A 22511-nucleotide genomic window follows, 5' to 3' on the forward strand; every position below is an offset into this window, starting at 1 on the left:
TTCCCAATAAATATGAGTTTTCCTCTCTTCTTTTCTCACATAGTTATGGACATAACCATACTGGTGTATAGAGTTTAACTGCCAATTTAAATGGAAATTTTTGACAATGTGATGATTTGTGCATTTCATCAATTTCTACAGTTTTTGAGTAATTCAGACTAAGGCTATTTCAGCATAAGAAATCAGTCTACTTTTTAACATTGATGATAAATTTCATTATGTTCAAGGTTACTATGAAAGTCACTGGCAGATTTTTAAGCTCTGAACTGTGCCAATTAAGCATACTGTCAAGTTTATTAGTATTCCTTCCTTAGGTCATTATACTCATAGAATCATATATTTGTATTGAAATTTGTCACATCTCTACTATGCATAACACTAAATGGGTCTCTTCCACTTACCATATAATAATATTACTCTAAACTTATTTGTATAGTACTTAATATATCAATAAAGTGTTTTATAGGACTTATTCCATTTGATTCTGACCAAAAACGTTAAGATGACAAAATGGGCTTAAGGAATTAAAATCATCTATGCAAAGGAATAATTTAAAGGAACCTAGTCAATTCCTTCTAATAAGCCACACTGAACAGATAGCTAGATATATGCAAGTAAGACTATTGTAATTTTGTGTTGTACTGTAGATATTTAGCTATCTTATTAAGACTAGAAACAGATTGTAATTTTCCGTCAAATAATTTGGTGTTTAAAGCTCTTGTGATTAATGTTATGCATTTTGATGTTTGAATTTGACCTGATGAAATTTAACTTGCCTCATGATACATATGAATTCTAATTTTCTGTTTAGGTGGGCTGTCTTTTTCAAGAAAATTATAAAAATAAAGTAACAAGAGATTTTAAAAATGTTTTTCAGGACAGTGACAGTGATAGAATTAACCAGGAGTTTAATGAAACTTCCCATGCAGTTAAAGTAATATCACACTTACTTAGAACTTTAAACTCTCTAGAATACATATGAGAATTAAAAATCAAGTTAGAAATGTCTCTGTGTAGTGAAATTATGAGATCCATTGCCCCAAATTTTCACACTTGACTCAAGAATGCTTGGAGCCTGTTTGCTCTTATTGTTCAAACAACTCTAATTGCATTTTAAATAAAAACAGTGGTAACAAAAGTGTAAGTGTTAAAGGCAAAGACAGTTACAAAATACAGATGAGGTAAAAATTAGCAGATGAAGAATTCAAGAAGCAATGTAAATCTAGTGATGGGACAAAATGCCCAACATATTTCTATAGCCCCTTATAATACAGAGGAAGATTTGAGTATGGTAAGTCTATAAAACAAGTCTATGGGCTTTTGAAGATGATATAATCATAAACCTATATTTGTTCATATGGGAAAAGATTTATAATGTACTGTTAAATTAAGAAAACCAAGTGGAAAATGGTCTGTAAAGATGTAAAGGAGATTACATTTTAATATATATAAATAGATATACATATATATTTTCTATATATATATGCATATATTCCCTGTTCCATATGTGTGTGTGTATATATATATATATAGCAAGATGTTAAAATTGGCTTTTAATGGGAATGATAAATTATAAATTGTTTTTATTAGTATTACCTTTTGCTTTTCTTTGCATTTTCTTGTGTAAATGCCTTACAATGACCATTTTATTATTATTAGAAGAAAGCAATTTTCATTTAAGAAAAAAAGAATGCCTGAATACATCACAACCAACTTGGTTCAATAATATTGATTAATATGACTAACCACATTATTCTGGCTTATACATACAACAAAAATGTCCCAATTGTAATGATGGAATGGGTTCAAAAATCCAAACCAAAGAGAATCAGGGAGATTCATCTCAGTCAGGAAGGAGCCAGCAACTGGACTTGTTGCTAACTTATTCCCTCATGGGTCCTTCTCGCTTGGTTCTTTTATTCCTGTGTCCATGCTGACCAAAAATGAATTGTTTGCCCTGGACAAGCTATGAGCAAGATAGTTCCAGAGGCAGACAAGGCCCACCAACAGCGTTCCCAGGTTCAGGAAAACTGGTCTATGGAAGAATTAGCTCAGAGCTGTGAAATGTAGGAAATCACTGCAGAGGGCTGGATGTGCAGATCCTGTGCTGAGCGAAGTGTGACATCACCCACTCTCCCATACCAGATATGCCAGATAATCTTCCCTTTGTGTGATTTAAGTGCATCTTGTTATTCTTTTATGCTGAACCGTTGATTAAAGATGAAAAAAATTTCCTTTTTCCTTTTGGTCATCTTATAAGTTATCCAGAGAATTAGCTCAGCCATATTTTCTGTTTTTGCTATGGAGGCCAGAACTGGAGTTCAACTGTTTCTATAGGCAATGTTTTACTACAAATTGGTTATTTTTCTAAAAGGCAACACTTTTTCACACCATCCAATATTGAGTCAGTTTTAGAAGAGAATTCAACGAATGAGAGAATGGTAAGGAACAATATTTTGAAAACTAATGGGCACACTCGTAAGCTTGATTTTAGCATTGTTAATTACACTTCCAAGTGAAAAGGAGGGGTCTAAAATCCTGCACATAAATACCTGAATTTAGTAGTATTTTTTTAAATAGTATAAGCAATATTAAATGACCTATAATTTCTAGTGGAGACCAGAAAACTACCTTCAACATTTTTAGAAAATAAAATAAATGCACATAAAGAATAACAATGGTCCTGAGATCGATCCAAGATGGCCAACCACTAACAGCTCAGGATTGTAGCTCCCAGTGAAAGCTCAGAGAACGAGACGACGCCACATCTTTAGACGAATTTTCATCACTCACCGATTAGCCGATTCCCAGTGGAGGAGCCTCACGGGTCGCCAGCGCGACTCTTGTGGCGGCCGCAGCGGTTTTGCTAGCGTCTCGGTGCAGCAGCTCTTCATGCAGAGCCAACGGGACTGCTTCCCCTACTGATCGGAGTTTGGAGCCCCGGGAAGTCAGAGCCGCTTGTTGCGGACTCAAGAGGGAAGCCAGACCAGAGATTCCCGGGCAGAAGAGCACCATCAGTCTTATCGCTGCTATTTAGGCTGCCACAGTGGGTTGCTCGGATCCCAGCACTGGGAATCAATAAGTCGGACGTCGACTCAGAAAACTAATTAGAAAGGCGGTTCATCTACAATGAAGGGAAAAAAACAGCCTAAGAAGGCCGAGTATACTCAAAATCAGAACCCATCAGCAACAGAACAAGCCCTGATGGAAAAGGACTCATCAGCAACCGAACAAGCCCTGATGGAAAAGGAATCATCAGTAATGGAACAAGCCCTGATGGAAAAGGACTGTGTTCCATTATCTGAAGTAGGCTTTAAAGGTGGATGATAAGAAACTTCTGGGAGTTAAAGGAACTTGTTCTAACCCAATGTAAAGAAACTAAGAACTTGGAAAAAAGGTTAGATGAAATGTTGAAAAGAATAGACAATATAGAGAGGAATACAAATGAACTTATGGAGTTGAAAAATACAACACGAGAACTTAGTGAAATATGTACAAGCTTAAACAGCCGAATGGATCAAGCAGAAGAAAGGGTATCAGAGGTCGAAGACCAACTTAATGAAACAAAATGACAAGACAACAATAGAGAAAAAAGGATAAAAAGGAATGAGCAAAGTCTCCAAGCAATATGGGACTATGTGAAAAGACCTAATATACGCTTGATTGGTGTACCTGAATGTGACGGAGAGAATGAATTCAAGCTGGAAAATACTCTCCAGGACATTATCCAGGAAAATTTTCCTAATTTAGCAAAGCAGGACACTATTCAACCCCAGGCAATACAGAGAACACCACAAAGATATTCCTCAAGAAGACCAACCCCAAGGCACATAATCGTTAGATTCACCAAGATCGAAACGAAGGAGAAAATATTAAGGGCAGCCAGAGAGAAAGATCAAGTTACCCATAAAGGTAAGCCTATTAGGCTTACAGCAGATCTCTCAACGGAAACCCTACAAGCTAGAAGAGAGTGGGGGCCAATATTCAATATACTTAATCAACAGAACTTTCAGCCCAGAATTTCATATCCTGCCAATTTAAGCTTTACATTTGAAGGAAAAATAAAATCTTTTAGGAACAAGCAAGTACTCAGAGATTTTATTACCACCAGGCCTGCTTTACAAGAACTTCTAAAAGAAGCATTATACACAGAAAGGAACAACCAGTATGACCCTTTCTAAAAATACACCAAAAAGTAAAGAGCATTAACATAAAGAAGAATTTTTATCAACGAAAGGACAAAATAGCCAGTTAATATCAAATGGCAGCAACCCTAAATTTAAATCGACCAAATCTCCCAATCAAAAGATACAGACAAAATCTAACGGTATATCCAAAGATATACATAGACTCAAAATAAAGGGTTGGAAAAAAAAAAAAGTACCAACCAAATGGAGAGCAAAAATAAATAAATAAAAAGCAGGAGTTGCAATTTTCACATTTGACAAAATAGATTTCAAAGCTACAAGGATACAAGGGTAAAAGGATTAATGTAATAATAAGAGATCTTAACACCCAGATACATAAGACCCATAATGAGATTTAGATTCAACGAGACAGAAAATTGATAACGATATCTGGGACTGGAACTAAGATCCAGAACAAATAAACTCAATAGAGCTCTTCATTTTAAACACACAAAATATACATTATCCACAAAATCTAACGATATGTCTAAAGATATACAAAGACTCAAAACAAGGGGATGGAAAAAAACTCACCAACCAAATGGAGAGCAAAAATAAATAAATAAAAAGCAGGAGTTGCAATTCTCACACTTAATAAATTTCAAAGCTACAAGGATGCAAGGGTAAAAGGATTAATGTAACAATAAGTGATCTTAACACCCAGATACATAAGACACATAATAAGATTTAGATTCAACGAGACAACAAATTGATAACGATATCCAGGACTTGAACTCAGAGCCAGAACAAATAAACACAATAGAGGTCTCCATTTTAAACACATAAAATATGCATTAACCACTTTAAACACTCAAAATATTGATCGGCCATTATTGAAACCCATTTTAGGAATGAAGTAATATTCCTTTTTCCCTCTTTTTCTTTTTTTCCCCTTCTTTCTCTCTTTTTCCCTAAAAAAAAAAAAAAAAAAAAAAAAAAAAAAAAAAAAAAAAGAATAACAATGACATGTAGTTCCTTTTCCAAAAGGGAAATTATTTCTTATGTTTTCTTACAAAAAGAAAATTACTCACAGAGCAGAATATATATGTGTGTGTATCCTTTTAATATGTGCAAAAGACATTGTTTTTATGCTTGTGTCTATACCTTGCTTACATCTACTTAAAATACATGTTCTTAATATATTACTTAAAATATAGTTCATCATATATATAATAAACTACCACAAATGGATTTACCTAATCTGCCTTATTCTTTTTAAACAATATATATTTCATTTTATGACTAAAGTTTAATTAAGTGGTTATCTAATAAAAGCATTTTTCTTTCATTTTCAATGCTGTTTTGAACTTTTAATCTTCACTAACTGTGATACATAACTTGCATACTTTTTTTCACACCAGAGATACTGATTTAACCTGGATATTTGAATGTCTAAACATTCTAGTATTTTTCTAAATTCCATAGTTGCTTAAACATAGAAGGCTTTTTCATACAAAGATGCCAAGACAGACATGTGGTTGAGGTACAAAGTATGACAGCAGTTTATTCCAAGGTTAGCTTTTAATCCTTAGAAGTAAAAAAGTATGAGCAAAGAAACAAACAAACAAAGTCTCTTGCTGGTAGATGTTCCAAGAAACTCTTTGAATTGTAAACTGAGTTGTTGGCATTCTTGTTTCTTTGGCTGTACAGGGGTTGAACTATGGTGGACTCTCTAACTTTGGGGTTTCAAGGTCTTTTATACTGAACTTGTAAGATTTAAGTCTGCAATGTAGAATCAAGTCTACAGTTTCAGTGAACTGCCTGAAGATATACTGATGCTCTGCGTTCACATTTCTAGCTCACTAGCCAGTGGACTGGGAACACCACCATGCAGTGAGGATGGGAAAGAGAGGGGAACCTTGCTCACTGTATGTCACATGACAGAACTGGGTGTGGTCTCAGCTTTTTATAAAATATTGTACATCCGGTAGGGTGCGGTCTCTCACGCCTGTAATCTCAGCACTTTGGGAGGCTGAGGCAGGCAGATCACAAGATCAGTGGGTCAAGACCACCCTGGCCAACATGGTGAAACCCCATCTCTACTAAAAATGCAAAAATTAGCTGGGCGTGGTGGTGGATGCCTGTAATCCCAGCTATTCGGGTGACTGAGGCAGGAGAATCTCTTGAACCCTGGAGGCAGAGATGGAAGTGAGCCAAGATTGCACCACTGCACTCCAGCCTGGCGACAGAGCGAGACTCTGTCTAAAATAAACAAATAAATAAAATAAAATATTGTACATCCATCCCTGGTGCTTGACTATAAAAATCGCACTCAGAATGCAGGAAATGGCTTTAAATCTTCTAATTTTAGATCCTGCCCACACATCTAGTTTGTATTATGTAGATTTGCCCATCCTTTTACAAAGTAGCTGCATTTCTTATGTATCAATTTTAATTTTTAACAGTTATAATTCTTCACACCTAGTTTCCACATAGAAAATTAAATGGAGATTTGAGGTGAAAATTTTTCAGATGTTGAGTCAAAAGTAGGATGATTTCCAGATGGTAATCTCAGTTCTCTATTTTATTCTGAAACATCTCTGTGGTTTTCACCATACTCTTAAAAAATAAAAATAATATATGCACAAATAAAATGAGAATTTCAGTACAAAAGAGTCTAAAATAAAAACAAAATGTTCTTCCCTTCCCCCATCTGTAGTCTTATTCCAGAGAGAAAAAAATTGTTTTTATAAATAAGTAAATATGTGTATGTGTGTGTCTAACTAGTATACATAGCTGTAGCTGTAATTACATCTTCCATTAATTTTTAAATAGCTGGAAGTATGAGAGATGGATAAATTTATATTTTATTTATCTATTGCCTAAATATTCACCTTTTTATAAAAGGATGCTGCTTAGAATTATAGCTCAGGCTGTGTATATGAGTTAAAGAGCAAGGGGAGATAATTCAATAAATTAATAATCAATAAATCAATAATTCAATTGATCAGATACTCCTGATCATAATCATATCCTCCTGATAATAATCTATGTTAGAATTGAAATGCCTCCCTGACATATAATAGGTGATCAAATCATACTGGTTGAATAAAAAAAGAAACACAGTCAAAATCACGGAAAAATTATCAAATTTCAAGTTCACTTTGTGATTTGTAGAGGCTGAATATTTAATTGTTGTGATTTTTGAAATAATATTAGTTATCATTGTGGATGATTTGGAGGGAGACTTTTTGAAAATAAGAAATGAAAATATTGTGGAGTTTATGAGCCAGAACAAATAGCTTCAAAGAAAAATAGCTTTGGTCTCTCTTTCAGTATTTGCATGAAAATATCCGTGTTCATATATCTCTCCATAAAATAAAACACAGGCTTATTTTTTCACTATAATTTTTTTAATCATGCAATTCCACGTATAAAAATAGAAAGTTGGTGTGATTATGAAAAATCCTAAGAAAGCTCTGAGATGAGAAAATAATCACACTTCAGAAAACCTGGCTAATCAAAAAATATTTTGGAAAGAAAAAGAAATATTATGAATGATTTTTGAAACATTCTCAGCTAGTAAATCAATACCTACTATACTCAAGCGTTGCGTCTTCTAGATTGCATTATTGCATATTTCTTACCTTTCATTTTCCAGTTGCTAAATATCCTAATTACCACATGCATCAATTTAAGAAACATCATTTTGCTGGAAAGAGAGTTTATTGCTTGAAAAGTCAACACTGTTCTTGTCTTGCTTTATGTAAACAGGTCATTAAATGATCAATTCACAGATAAATTTAGAATAAAACTTCAACCTTGGGATGAAGTCCTAAATTCCATGTAGATACACATGTGCCTAGTAAGGAAATAATTATAAATGAATACATATATGTATATTAATATATGAGACATGTATATACAATAACTCTTTAACAAGAGGAAAGTATTCTGACTCATTCAGAATGGCTAGTCAGCATGTATCTTTCCTATTGGTAGTAGAGTAAAATACTTTATTTTCAGAATATCTTTAACGCTTCATTTTCAAATTCAGACTCAGCATTTACCGAACACTTGTCTTGTCCCAGGTACTGTGCTAGACGTACCTAATTTCTCAGTGAATCTCCACAATGCCATCAGGAGATAGATATTATCGTCTATTTTTTATACGAAGAAACTAAATTTGGATGAGATTGAATGAATGGTTGCATTCTAGGTGGTCACAGGAAAGGGTAGGAAAATCACAAAATTCTAATCCCTTTGAAATTAAGTCAGTATCAAAACTACCTTTAAATGTGTTGATCTACTCTGGGTTTAAAAATTACATAATTATTCTAACAATAGACTCAGTGGACTACTTGAGAGAGAAGGAAGGAAGCAGGGTTGAAAAACTTGCTGTTGGGTACTATGCTCATGACCTGGCTGCAATACACCATGTAACAAACCTGCACATGTAACCCCTATATCAAAAATAAAAGGTGAAATTTAAAAATATATGTATATTACATGTTTCTGTAGAATGCAAAAGGTGTTTAATTTAAAGCAAAAACTATAGGCGGACATCTGGAAGCTGATGTTTGTATACAACACATGCATAAAGGCAAGTCCTTAGGTGACAAGTTTTTTGTTTTTTTTAACTAAAAAGGCAGTTGAATATATTTATTAGTTTTAATAAACTTCATATAAAATAAAGAGTTAGGACCAGGCATGGTGGCTCAGGCCTGTAATCCCAAAGTAGGCCAAAGCAGGAGAATTACTTGAGGCCGAGAGTTCGAGACCAACCTGGGCAACATAGGATGACCCTGTCTCTACCAAAAAAAAAAAAAAACTTTTAAAAAATAGCCAGGCGTGGTGGTTCATGCCTGTAGTCTAAGCTACTCAGGGGGCTAAAGTGAAGGATCTAGTGAGTACAAGATTTCAAGGGTGCAGTCAGCCATGGCCAAGCCACTGCGCTCCAGCCTGAGTGACAGAGCTACACCGTGTCTCTAAAGAACTTAATTATTAATTCATTAATTATGAACTAAGAACACAGCTAAGAATAGAGTTATGATCTGTATGAGAGAATTCATAATGCACCCTAGTTCCTAACGTGGTTATTTTTTTTGTTTCATGGGCCTCTCAATCTTAGACTCATTTTTGTTTTAGAGAAAATAAAGCCATACCTCTGAGTTTTTCCCTCTAAGCAAGTAGCACAAACAACTGAATGAAACTTTTAGAAACCAAAAATCACTGTTTCAATTTGTAAATGACTTAACTATATTCTTCATTGTCTGCAGTCATAGAAGACAGACATTCTTCAGTGTCTGCTGAACTGAAGACAGTATTTTTAATAGAAAAACTACCTACAGACCACATTCTAATTGAGCTTCAACTAAATTAAGCTTCGGAGCAGTTTGCTTACAATTCCCTATCCAGGCACAGATACACTGAGTTGTCTCCATGTATAGATAATGATTCTGGTTTTTCTAACATAATTTACAAAAAAAGTAGGAATGACTATGCTTATGTCCACTTACACACTTTTCTCTAGCCTGTGTTTAGAAATTGGCAGAGAAACAAAATATATGTAAGAAGCATGGAGTGGATATCAAACCCTGGCCTCATTAGAAGGAGACCATATAGTAAAACACGAAAGGTACGTACAGTAAAACACAAAAAACCTAACTGGGTCAGATTTTTCAGAGGCTCATGCCCTAGCAGCAGCACCAAACTGCAAAGTAAGAGGCAACATAATTTCAGCCCTTTCATGAATTGAAGCCAAATAAGCCAACATTAAGGAGAAGGGATGTGCCAATCAAGTGATCAAGGATCACAGTGTTTTATTAATTATATGTGTTATTAGATATAGACAGGGAAACAGATGCTCTGCTTTTGCTTTTATTTTTCGGCAGTTGTCTGAGAAAGTGAATGCAAGAATGTATTGTTATGCAGTGTGGCAGAAGCAGAGGAAAGTTTAGGGCCTCCAGATCATTGGTAGTGATGCCATTGAGGTTCCAGTTCTTTGCTTTTACTTTTTTCTTCTTTTTACCTCTACTTCCACCTTCTTTTCCTTTGCTTTTTATTTCTCTGGCCCAGCTTGTAGAATGAGCTCTGGATACTCATCATGTTCATTGTGTTCTCTGGTTCTTGAGTCTCTTTCCAGCCCTGTAGTTTACTCTACCTGTGACTTGTTTATGTCCCTTAGTGCCTTATCTTCCATCCTGCAAAATAGTGCTTAGAAAATATAAAATACTTTCATCTATTTATTAAAAAGTGTTTGCATAAGGTAATAATTTTATTTTTAAGTAGTTTCTGCATGGTATAATTAACAACTTTTATTCTATCTGACTATAGTCATCTCTAATAAATGTGCCGAAGATGGTGTGGAATTTGTTATTTTTAGAAGCACAAATTCTCTGAAACAGAATGACTTGTTATAATGTTTACTCAAAAAAAGCTAAGAACATTAGAAAACTCAGCTAAGAAAATCCTACTAAAGAAAGGAAAGTTGAATTCCCATTGAGACTAGCTAGGTAAAATGTTTCATTCACACAATGAGTTTCAAGGAGCTAGACATCCTCTTTAATGATCAGGGAAGGCACTAAGCCCTTCTCAGGGCAGACACTTTGTAGCTGGCAGTATTACAGCTGGAAGCATTCTTGCTCAGGAGAGCCAATTGAGTTACTCAACTTAAATAGTTATGATGAATTGAAAATGGCATGTGGTCTCTACTTCCTTTGATTAAAACAAAGTGGAATGTGTGCCAGCTGGCAAGGAACTGGGGAAAAGAAAATGAGTTTCTTGAGATAATGACTTTCTAGTCTTTTTAAACCAGTGATACAATGTTGGAGTTAAATGATTATTTGAGGGAAGACTTGTAATAGATTTCCCATTTCCTTTTTTTAAAAACAGTTTATTTTTCAATGTTAATTTAATAAACACTGCCCAGCATTAGATTCTTACTTGGCAAAATTATTTATGCAGATGAACTAAAGAGAGAAAAGACAAAGCAATTTTTTCCTAAGTAGTTTATTTTTAGTAGAATAAATCTGTAGATCTTAATCTAAGAGGTCTGTATATAGAATACAGTGGTGAACTTGAATTTAAATTTTGTTTTAATTTTAGTAAGTTTCACATAAAATATAGTATTCCTCCAATTATAAATATATGTAGGTAACAAACAAAATACTACTAGCATTACTTGTGACTGCAACTATTAGAAATATCAAATTACAGATACTTTAATGTCAAAGTACAGAGATGTCCAAATATTCTTCACGGTTAGTGAAGAATATTTGGTAATAATTTCGGTAATAACTAACACAGTTATTATTTTGGTAATTATTTTGTATTACAGAGATGTCCAAATATTGTTCACAGTTAGTTATTATTTTGGTAATAATTTTATCAGAATTTTTTAGCAGTTTTCTTGAGATATAATTCATATACCATACAATTTGCCTTTTAAAGTCTGTGATTCAATGGTTTTTAGTATACTATACATTTTGTACATTGTGGTAAAATATATCTAACATAAATTTTGTCATTTACATTTACAGTGTTGTGCAACCATCTTTACTGTCTTCAAAACCTTCCATTACTCCAAACAGAAACCCTGTATCTGTTAAACAGTAACACTCCCCTTTGTCCAGCCTCTGGTAACCTCTAATCCACTTTATGTCTCTATGAATTTACCTTTCTAGATATTTCATATAAGTGGAATTATACAATATTTTTCCTTTTGTGTCTTGCTTATTTTGCTCAGCATAATGTCTTCAAGGTTCATCCATGTTTTAATGTTATCATCACTTTATTTTATGGCTGAATAATATTCCATTGTATGGACATATCATATTTTGTGTATCGACTCATCCGTTGATGGACATTTGGGTTGTTTTCACCTTTTGGCTATCATGAGAAATGCTGCAGTGAGCACTGGCATACAAGTATCTTTGAGTCCCTGATTTTGGTTCCCTTGGATATATACTTTAGTGTAGAATCTCTGGATCTTATTCAGTAATTCTATGTTTAGCTTTTTTAGAAACTGTCAAACTGTTTTCCATAGCAGTTGCAAAATCTTTTTTAATATTCTAATAATTGTGTTGTAATGTAATTGGCTTTTGCATATCCTATGCATTTTCTTCATGCATGTAGAAACATTGTCCTATAGGCTTTCTCAGACTGCCTGCCCGCTCCACAGCACAAAAATGTTCAAACACCTCTGCACCTATCTTCTGTTTTATCTAAGACAAAGTAATTTAAATTTGTAAAACTCTGACAGGTATTTAAAGCCTGAAACCAAGAAAAGCAATCATAAAAACTGTGATTTTGCATAATCTTAGAAGGTTAGTATAGATGAGCTAGACTAATGACTGAAATGAAAAATGCTTTCAGAACAAAATGTGCTGGATTGATAATGTAAGAAATATCTTTAACTATAAACATCTTGAGAAAGCGTAATACGAAATTCAGAGGGCAATTATGATAAATCAGGACTTTGAAATCCTAGAACATAAGGACTAGTTAGATGCATACACTCTGAAATCCAGATCGTTCTTGAAACATGGTTGATTTAATCAATCCCCTTCTACTGGAGTTCAGAAAAAGGAGAGGGGAAAATATGGAATGCCTAAACAATTTGCATCTCTTGCAAAGAGCTGTATTCAATTTAAGCATCTCAAAATACATTCATTATGGTTAGCATTCCTGTGTCATTTATATAGGATTTCACTTATAAATCTTGTGTTTTATAATGAGAAAATACTTTATCCACTTGCCCAACTTAGGTGTTTAGGATTCAGAATAGGATTGTCCTCAATATATAAAGAAACATCTAGCCAGAATTTGGGCTGAATTTCAGAAATGGCCTAGTACTGTTCTGACTTTACTATAGCATTACTTTATAATTAACAAATATTTATTAAGTACCTCCTATATGCTCGGCACCTGGGACATGACACAGAAAAGACATAATCCTTGCTCTGAAAAACTTACAGTCTAATTAGGGATACGTTAACAAGGCAGAGTAAATGCTATAGTAAGAGTAAGCTTCAGTTACTGTGAGAGTGAGTAAGGCACCTTATTGGTCTTTGAGGACTCAAGGAAAGCATCCCAAGAAAATGACCCAAAAGCTGATACTTGAACTAGTACGAATTAGCCAAGTGAGGAGAAAAAAAGACCAGTGGAGATATGTAAAGGGAGAAAGAGCAAGAGCAAAGGAGATTTGGGACACTGCTTGAACTCACTATGACTTTATAAACCTGAAGGCAGAGGCTGTGGCCAGAGCTGAAGTAGTCAGCATGCTCCAGACCGTGAAGGATATTCTAAATCAGGCGTGTCCAATCTTTTGGCTTTTCTGGGCCACATTAGAAAAAGAAGAATTGTCTTGGGGCACACATAAAATACACTAATGATAATGATAGCTGATGAGCTTTAAAAAAATTCTCATAAAGTTTTAATTTGTGTTGGGCCACATTCAAAGCCATCTTGGGTCGCATGCAGCCCACTGGTCACAGGTTGGACAAGCTTGTTCTAAATTATGTTGATAGACTTCATCCTGAAGACACTGAGGAAATAGGAAGGGTTTGGACAAGATGGTGGATGGCATGCTCACTCTCTCAGTCCATTTAGGCTGCTGTAACAAAACACCACAAATTAGATGGCTTTTAAACAGCAGTAATGTATTTCTCACTGTTCTGGAGACTGGGAAGTCCAAGGTGATGGTGCCAACAGATTTGGTATCTGGTGAAGGTCTGTTTCATGGTTCATAAATGGCAACCTTTTACTGCATCCTCATGCTGTGGAAGGGGTGAAGAGTTTCTCTCTGGCCTCTTTTGTAAGGGCACTAATCCCAATTTGTGAGGTCAGAGCCTTCATGGCCAAGTCACCTCCCAAAGGCCATGTCTCCTAATACCATCACCTTTGGGGTTAGAATTTTAACATCTGAATTCGTGGGGCGGGGGGGACACAAATGTTCAGACCACAGCACTCACAGTGTACCTTGCACACATAAGTTTGTTTGCACTATGAAGAATAGATTGTGCAGGTAGAGACATAACTAAACAAGAGGAGATGACAGTAAAATAAAGTGAGACTGATGTTAGTAGAAACTCAGGTGGTGGCAATAAGGGTGGAGAGAAGTGGATGGGTTTTTTATTAAATAAATATGTAGAAGTTGGAAGTAACAACTATTGAATTTGAGGAGGTAAAGAGAGGAAATCAGGAGTGGCACCCAGATTTTTGTCATGAGCACTGGGTGACTTGGTGGCAGAGAATCATGAGTTCAGCTTGGGAAATGTTGGGTATGAAGTTCTCATTCCATATCTAGTACTTACTATCCCTATGGCTTTGGGCAAACCCTGTAACCTTTTTAAACCTAAAATCAGCATCTCTAGTTTAGATCTCTATTTTTATTTTATCATCTTTATTTTAGATCTCTATTTAGCATCTCTATTTTTACCCATTCATCAACTGATAGACACTTGGATGTTTTCATTCCATTCTATTTTAGAGACACTAATTCCTCCCTGGCCCATATGGTGTGATGAAGCCCTAATAAAATTATGTAAGTGCGAGTCCTTTATAAACTGTTAACCACTGTACAACTGAAAAGTGCTAAAATTCAGATCATTGTTCCAGTAACTGATTAAAACCTTCTGCAGGCCGGGCGCGGTGGCTCACGCCTGTAATCCCAGCACTGTGGGAGGCCGAGGCGGGTGGATCACGAGGTCAAGAGATCGAGACCATCCTGGTCAACATGGTGAAACCCCATCTCTACTAAAAATACAAAAAGTTAGCTGGGCACGGTGGCGCGTGCCTGTAATCCCAGCTACTCAGGAGGCTGAGGCAGGAGAATTGCCTGAACCCAGGAGGAAGAGGTTGTGGTGAGCCGAGATCGCACCATTGCACTCCAGCCTGGGTAACAAGAGCGAAACTCTGTCTCAAAAAAAAAAAGAACCTTCTGCAATATCGTCATTACTATCATGAATTATCATCTGGGTAAGTAAGTAATTACAGACCTAGGAATTAGGAGACTGAAGGGTCAGTCCCAGCTCTGCTGCCTGCTGGCTCTGGGGTCTAAGCTTCTGACCTGCAAAATGAAGAGATTGAACAGCTCATCTCCAAAGATTCTTCCAGTCCTAAAATTCTAAGAATGCTACTGACTATTCTATTGAATATTCAGCATGATCCCAGTAGGTCTAGGTGGATTATTATTATGGAAAGCATTTTAAGAAAAATTTTCAGTCACCATTAACCTACTTTATGGAGAAAAGAAAGCTTTGGCTTTGGCCTTCTGAAAAACTATTAATATACACACAAGCACATATGTGATTAATAGGTTACTTGATAAATATGAGTGTGCAACAGAAACAGTTTAATTGATTATGACTAAGAAATGATAAAATGTGATTTATTTGCTGCAGTGAACAGTCAGGAAAGATATAAAATAATTCTAGCATTTCTTATTGAATTTCGTTTTGTGAATATAAATACATAAAGAAAGCTTGGTTTTTTTTTCTAATGCCATTGATGCAAAGAGCAGAAAGTATGTAAAATCCTAAACAATTTCCTTCATTGTTTTATGTTCTGTGTTGTTGAATATAAACAATGAGACACTCCTGGGGCTTTTCCTTCCCCTTAGTTTTTACTTTTTTTGTTGTTTTTTTTTAAATAAAATGTTTATTTCTCTGAAAATACATACTATATCATATTTTTAACAGTTTTATTGAAGAAAAAGTCACCTTATACAATTTATCCATTTGAAGTATACAATTGAATGGTTTTTCATTTTTTGGGTTTTTTTGTTTTTTGCCACCACCCCCACAACACCTTGAATTGTTTTTAGTATATTCACAGGATTTTACAACCATCAACACAATCTAATTGTAGAACACTTTATTTCCCCAAAAAATAAAGTCCATACAGTCACTCCATTTCCCTCACCCATCTCACTATGCTAGGCCTTAGCAACCACTAATCCATTTTCTCTCTGTAAAGATTTGTCTATGCAGTCCTTTCACATAAATAGAATATTGCAATACGTACTCGTAGTCTTTTTTCTGGCTTCTGTCACTTAGCAAAATGTTTTCAAGGTTTATCTGTGTTGTAGCCTATATCAGTACTTCATGCCTTTTTTATGGCCAAATAATATTCTATTATATGTATATATGGTACTGCTTTTTATTTTCCCATTCATCAACTGAAAGACACTTGAATGTGTCCATTTTGGAGCTATTGTGAATAGTGCTATTTGAACATTCATATAAACAAGTTTCTGTGTGCATATACATTTCACATGGAGGTATTCTCTTGAGTATACACCTAGGAATGAAAGATTTCCCAATTTGTAGACCTCAGGACTTGATGTCTGCTGTCATCGTTGCCGGGGGAACTCTTTATTTCAGTAGAAAGAGGAGTCATAAGCGGCAACTGATAGAAAAGCAACTGGATTTCCTTTGAAAACATGTTTAGGCTCAGGTGTTTATCTAATTATGCACAAATTACTTGTTATCAAATTTATAATTACTGTGGGGTAAGAAATGTTTACTGCAGTACATTAGACAGGTTCATAACCTAAGCTTGAGATGTGCTTTCTTAAGAGACTTCACAACTTCAGTAACACTTGTTCTAGGTAATATTGGTCATTTAATACAGAGGTTGTGCCTATGAGCTAGAGAGTATGGGAAAACTTGATAAATTTATTACACACCCTCTGAGAAGTTTTACTTTTATATTAATACAAGCACTGATAAAACTGAATACAAAATTCACAGTAAATTTTTAAGCTACCATTGTGACTTCAAAGCTCATAGCCTCTAGTTATGCCCCAGGCCCCCGGTCTTTGCCCCTCGTAGGGACAGGTTCTCTCTGATTTGCCCTCAGGGTATTGGCTATAAGATTTGAGAAGCACTGATGAAATGAATTTATTTTTTCACATGGTTTTTGACATGAATTCAAAATAATTTAAATGGTATCTCCTCAATGGAGCATATGGAGCTAGCAGTTAAAAGACTCTGCATTAAAAAATCATAATCCTGGGTTTAAATAACTTTAAGAAATACTGGGTTTAGTACTTGCTTCGGCAGCACACGCACTAAAATTGGAATGATACAGAGATTCTCATGGCCTCTGCACAAGGATGACAGGCAAATTCACGAATTCTGCATGTTCCATATTTTTTTATTTAAAAAAATGTTTTAAAAAGACATAATGAGTTTAAAAAATTTATGGTTTCTTTCATTTAAAACTTCTAGATGCCAAAGAGTTCTCTTATCCCTTGCTCAAAATGAAAGCTCTAGAACTACCTGCTACATTCTTCACACTGTGGCCTGCAGGGCTTTTTGGCAAAGTTACACCTTTGCCTTTTGTTTCACAAGTTAAATTGTAAATTGACCAAAACCATCAATTGGAAATCATCTCCAATGTTAACCTCAGAGCACTGAGAAGAGATTCATGAGAGGGCACTCTTTCTAGCTGTAAAACATTCTAATTTTATTAGTCACTGAATACAGTTTTGCTCACCTGCAGTGTTTTTCTTCTCTCATTTTGTCATGTGTAGCCAAGTTGAGCTTGGTAATGCCATTTCCATGTTTCACCTGGGCTACTTTCTGATAAAATGGCTTTGGGCTGGCAGACAGATTTTCTGTGACTAATTAGACATGAAAGGGTGATATTTTTCTACATAATTTCACCTTTAGTGCTTTAAATTGATTTTTCTTCCCTACAGCTTACATTTTTCTCTCCCCTGAATTTGTGAGGGGAAAAAGTCCTAAGGAGGAGAGTGCCAGTGCACAGTACAATGAAGATATCCGAAGAGATTGCTGACCGATCTCTACACAAATCACAGGTCCTTTCTGCTGCCTTGCACCCCTACCTGACCCCCACGCCTCTGTCCTCGCCTACCTGCATGGACCTTCTGGTATGGAAATGGAGGGAACAGCTCCACTTCCACTGGTCCTGCCAACCATGTACTCCTCCATGCTGACTCTGATTCCTTCATTAGCTCACTGTCCTCAACTCTAACCTGTTTCCTTATTAGGCCCACTGTGCTCTTACTTCACAGTTCACTACAAAGTAGCATGACATAATAGGATGAACCCAAGTAAATACCGTTTAAGAGTCATTACATGGCAAGTTCAGGAAAGATGAGTCTTCCCTTTTTTTGGGTAAGAATTCCAAACGTCAAAAAAAAAATGGAGCCCCTCCAGAGTGGTAGATGTCATTGCTTTATTCAGAGTGGCTTAGGAAGAACCTGGTATATGCACAATATAGCAAAGTTTATAAACCACATTTAGTGGAAAACAAGTGCAGCTAGAAGATGGGAAGGAATTGGATTCATCCTAGTTTAGAGCTGCTTTTTATTCCTACCAACAATCGTTTTCCATGGAGCATTTGGTGAATCTTTCTTACTGAGTTTTGTTTCCTACCTGTACTTTACATGAAAATTCTTTCCTAGCAGATAAATCTCACTCATTTCAATAACTTCTTTTATTATACTCCAAGGTATTAATGTTAATTTTTAGACAGATTCCTTAGTTTGGGCCTGGCATGCTGGTTCACACCTGTAATCCCAGCACTTTGGGAAGCTGAGGCAGGTGGATGACTTGAGGCCAGGAGTTCAAGACCAGGCTGGCCATGGCGAAACCCCGTCTCTACTAAAAATACAAAAAATAGCCGCACGTGGTGGTGCAAACCTGTAATCCCAGCTATTTGGGAGGCTGAGACAGGAGAATCACTTGAACCCAGCAGGCACAGTTTGCAGTGAGTCCAGGATGCACCACTGCATTCCAGCCTAGGCAACAGAGCAAGACTCTATCTCAATTTTTTTTTTTAATTTAAAGTTAAAAAGCAAAGGGCAGCCTCCAGTCAAAACCAGTAAGAAGCTGTTGAACGGCCACAAATAAATGAATTCTGTCAAAAATCTAAATGAGCTTGGAAGTAGATTCTTATTTGAGGCTCCAGATGAGAGTGCAGTCCAGCTAGTACCTTGACTTCAGTCTTTTGAGACTCCGAGCAGGGGCTCTAGCTAAGCTGGGCCTGGACTTCTGACTCCTTGAAGCTGTGAGATATGTTTTTTCAGCTGCTAAAGTTATGGCAATTTTTACATGGCAATACAAAATAGGAACCACTCTCTAATGATTATATCAGAGCCATTTGTGTTTGTGCTGCTGCTTTATGCCTTTTAGAGTTTGCACAAAACGTTAAAAAATAAAGTTAAGCCCTATTATTTGCTGTACTCTAGTATCAAAAACTGGTACAGTTTTTTCCTCCAGGTTCTGCATGTCACCATTATAAGAAGGCAGAAAAGGGCCAGGTGTGGTGGCACATGCCTGTAATCTCAGCACTTAGGGAGGCTGAGGCAGGCAGATCACTTGACCTCCAGAGTTTGAGACAAGCCTGGCCAACATGGTGAAACCCTGTCTCTATAAAAAAAAAATACAAAAATTAGCTGGGCATGGGGGCGTGCAATTGTAATCCCAGCTACTCAGGAGGCTGAGGTGGGAGGATGGTTTAAGCCCAGGTGGTGGAAGGGGCAGTGAGCTGAGATCGTACTGTTCTTCAGCCTGCTCAACAGAGCTAGATGCTGTCCAAAAAAACAAAAAGAGAAAAGGCAGGAAAGCGTGCAGTCTTCACCTCAATTTACCTAACTCACAAGACCCAAAAAGACTGAATGGGATTTTTTTCTATATTCCATTTCGTTTGCCACTTTCATTTCTATTGCTCGTTATGGCTTTTTACAGTCTTTACATATTATTCTTTTTTTAAGAAAGGAAAAAGCACATTTGAATAAATTGTTGAGTTATTTTTAAAGTTACATCTGTTGGACACACCAGGAAAACCAAATGAACAGGGGGGAAACTAGCAGCATGTCACATTAAGCACAAAAGGGTAAGATGTTATACACAGCTAGGTACTTGTGCAGAAATACAACACACAGAAAAATCTTTTGAACTATTAGTTCTTCAGCGATTACAAAAATGAAGCTCCAAGAATGAGTCCATTGAAAAGAAAAGAATAATAATGCTGAATTAAAGTACACTATTCCATTCAGTGCATAACTGATTATTTTATTTGAAAGTGACCTATGTCATCTTTACTTCCCTCTCCCCTTCCATCAATTAAGAAGTATTTAAAAAAATAAGCTTGACTTAAGGGTGGCCTTTTATTATTTTCTCACAGGATTTCCTGATGTCCACATTGGATTTGCACAATTTCAATTAATATGGGAGTATGCTGGCCAAGTCTTTTTGAGGGTCTGATGAACTCATTAATAAAAAAAACCAATTTATAGCATTTCAGTCGACTACTTTACTAATCAGCACCCACTGAAATTAGAGCAGAGTTACCATCTGTTGAGGAAGCAGCAGATAGTATAAATGAATTCGAAGGTCCTCCAGGGTCCAGCGTTTTGTTCTGTGTGTGCATTTCCATGTCCCCGTGAAGGGCACAGGAGTGCTCACCAGTGAAACTCTGAGTTATCTTATCTAAAGCCTTTGAATATTTAAGAATTGGGATTTTGGTCTTTTATAATGTCTTTGCGTTCCCATCCTCTGGGTACCTATTGAATTCATAGGAAATCAAAAGTCTCTATCTTGCTTAATTCTTGTACAGCAAGCCAAATGCTGAAAAGATTTAGCAAATGGTAATTAGAGAAATCATCTAGTAGACCAGCATTAACTATTTATTTATAGATTCTGTGACAATTCTGGTAAAAATGAGCAAGAGTTTAAAAAAGCAGGGAGAGATGTGTTTTTAAAACCACTCAAGAATCCCATTGTTTCTTAAGTCCTGGTAACACTCTGGAGATATATGACTTATCTGACTAAAACCAAATTGACTTACTATCCCCTATTTAAATCGTGAGTAAAATATGAATATTATTAAAGACATATGAATTTATAAACATATGAAATTACTAAAAGAAATACTAAGATCACTACAGTGATCAAATAAATGACCACTGATTTTGTTTACTTGCCAGGAAGATAATCATATCATTGAAGAAATTCAGAGGAGGTCACTCAAGATGAGAAGTCGGGGACTGACATATCCCAAGAAAAGAAAGTTGATTATGATTATGCTAATTAAGGACTAAAGCCTGTACATTGAAGAAGGTGGAATGAATCCACAGTACTGATACAATTGATTAAAACAAATCCCATGCTGGGTGTGATGGCTCATACCTGTAATCCCAGCACTTTGAGAGGCCAAACAAGGGGGATGGCTTAAGGCCAGCAGTTCAAGACCAGCCTAGGCAATATGGACAGATGCTGTTTCTACAGAAACTTTTTAAAACTGGCTTGGCATGATGGCATGTGACTACAGTCCCAGTTACTCAGGAAGCTGAGGTGAGAGGACAGCTTGGGCTCAGGAGTTCAAGGCTAGAGTAAGCTATGAGTGTGACACTGCACTCCAGCCTGGGAGACAGAGCAAAACCCTATCTCTATAATAAATAGATAAGTAAATAAGTACCAGTTCCATGTTCACCATTCACAGAAGACTTCAACTGGGCCTGGTGATGGTTTAGATACCACAATCATTGATTATCTTTGGCTGATAGTTCATTGTTATTTATAAGGTATGGCTGGAACCAATTGTGGGAAAACTGGAACCATAGCATCCAGTTTTGATATTTCCGAAACAAGAAGTTTTGTGAGTGAAAACTGGTTTTACAGTGCCTCCTCTTGGTTTTCACCTAATAAGGCAAAACAATGTGCCTACAATAGGATAGGAAAATGATCAGATTTTTAGGTTTACACTGCTACCTTGGTTTGGAGACATACGTCACGCACTATTAGTGTCTTTTCAGCTTTGTTTTAGACTTATTTTGTTATAGAGTCATCAGATGTATAAAATGGTGGAATGCTGACAGCGCAGTAGCATTTATGATTTTGTTAACAATTGACATGACATAAGCAATGAATGGGAACAAAGATAGAAGTAAACATAACTAATATTTATAGAATTCTCCCCACCTAAATTCCTGTTTTGCCAAACCCAAACTGTGACAGTAGATGTCATGGACTGGTTTGTTCAATCTGAACAACGAATTGATTTGCTCTTAAATTTTATGCAAAAGCTCCTCAACCGTCCTGAAACATTCATTCAGATGAAACAGGGAGGTTAACCAGTGTGAAAACAGACCTTAATTTTTCATAAATCATCTGCAATTCTGTTATCTCGTATCATTGTAGCAAGTACATGGAGCCTCATTTGCCAAGTCTGTAATGCAAATATCGTTTCATTTGCAATGACAGGTGAGAAAAAAAATTGTATGCTGCTTTCTAAGGCAAGAGGTCCAAGTCAAGGAAGAAAGTCCCATTGAAACCTATGAATGTCTTCAACCTTTCCAGGAAGGTCTACTGATCATCAAAAGTGTAGTCAATAGGCATTACTAATGCC

General features: G+C 35.9%; 1 protein-coding gene and 1 non-coding gene across 3 annotated transcripts in view; both read left to right on the forward strand.

Annotated features, from left to right (window-relative positions):
* Nucleotides 1-22511, forward strand: part of FREM3 (FRAS1 related extracellular matrix 3) — a 107115-nt gene that overhangs the window by 14304 nt on the left and 70300 nt on the right. The window lies entirely within an intron of this gene.
* On the forward strand, nucleotides 17179-17288 carry LOC118152542 (U6 spliceosomal RNA). The gene has a single exon (XR_004741297.2). It is a non-coding gene; the product is annotated as a U6 spliceosomal RNA (small nuclear RNA).

This window comes from Callithrix jacchus, chromosome 3 (genome assembly GCF_049354715.1).
Source record: "Callithrix jacchus isolate 240 chromosome 3, calJac240_pri, whole genome shotgun sequence".
Lineage (NCBI taxonomy): Eukaryota > Metazoa > Chordata > Mammalia > Primates > Cebidae > Callithrix > Callithrix jacchus.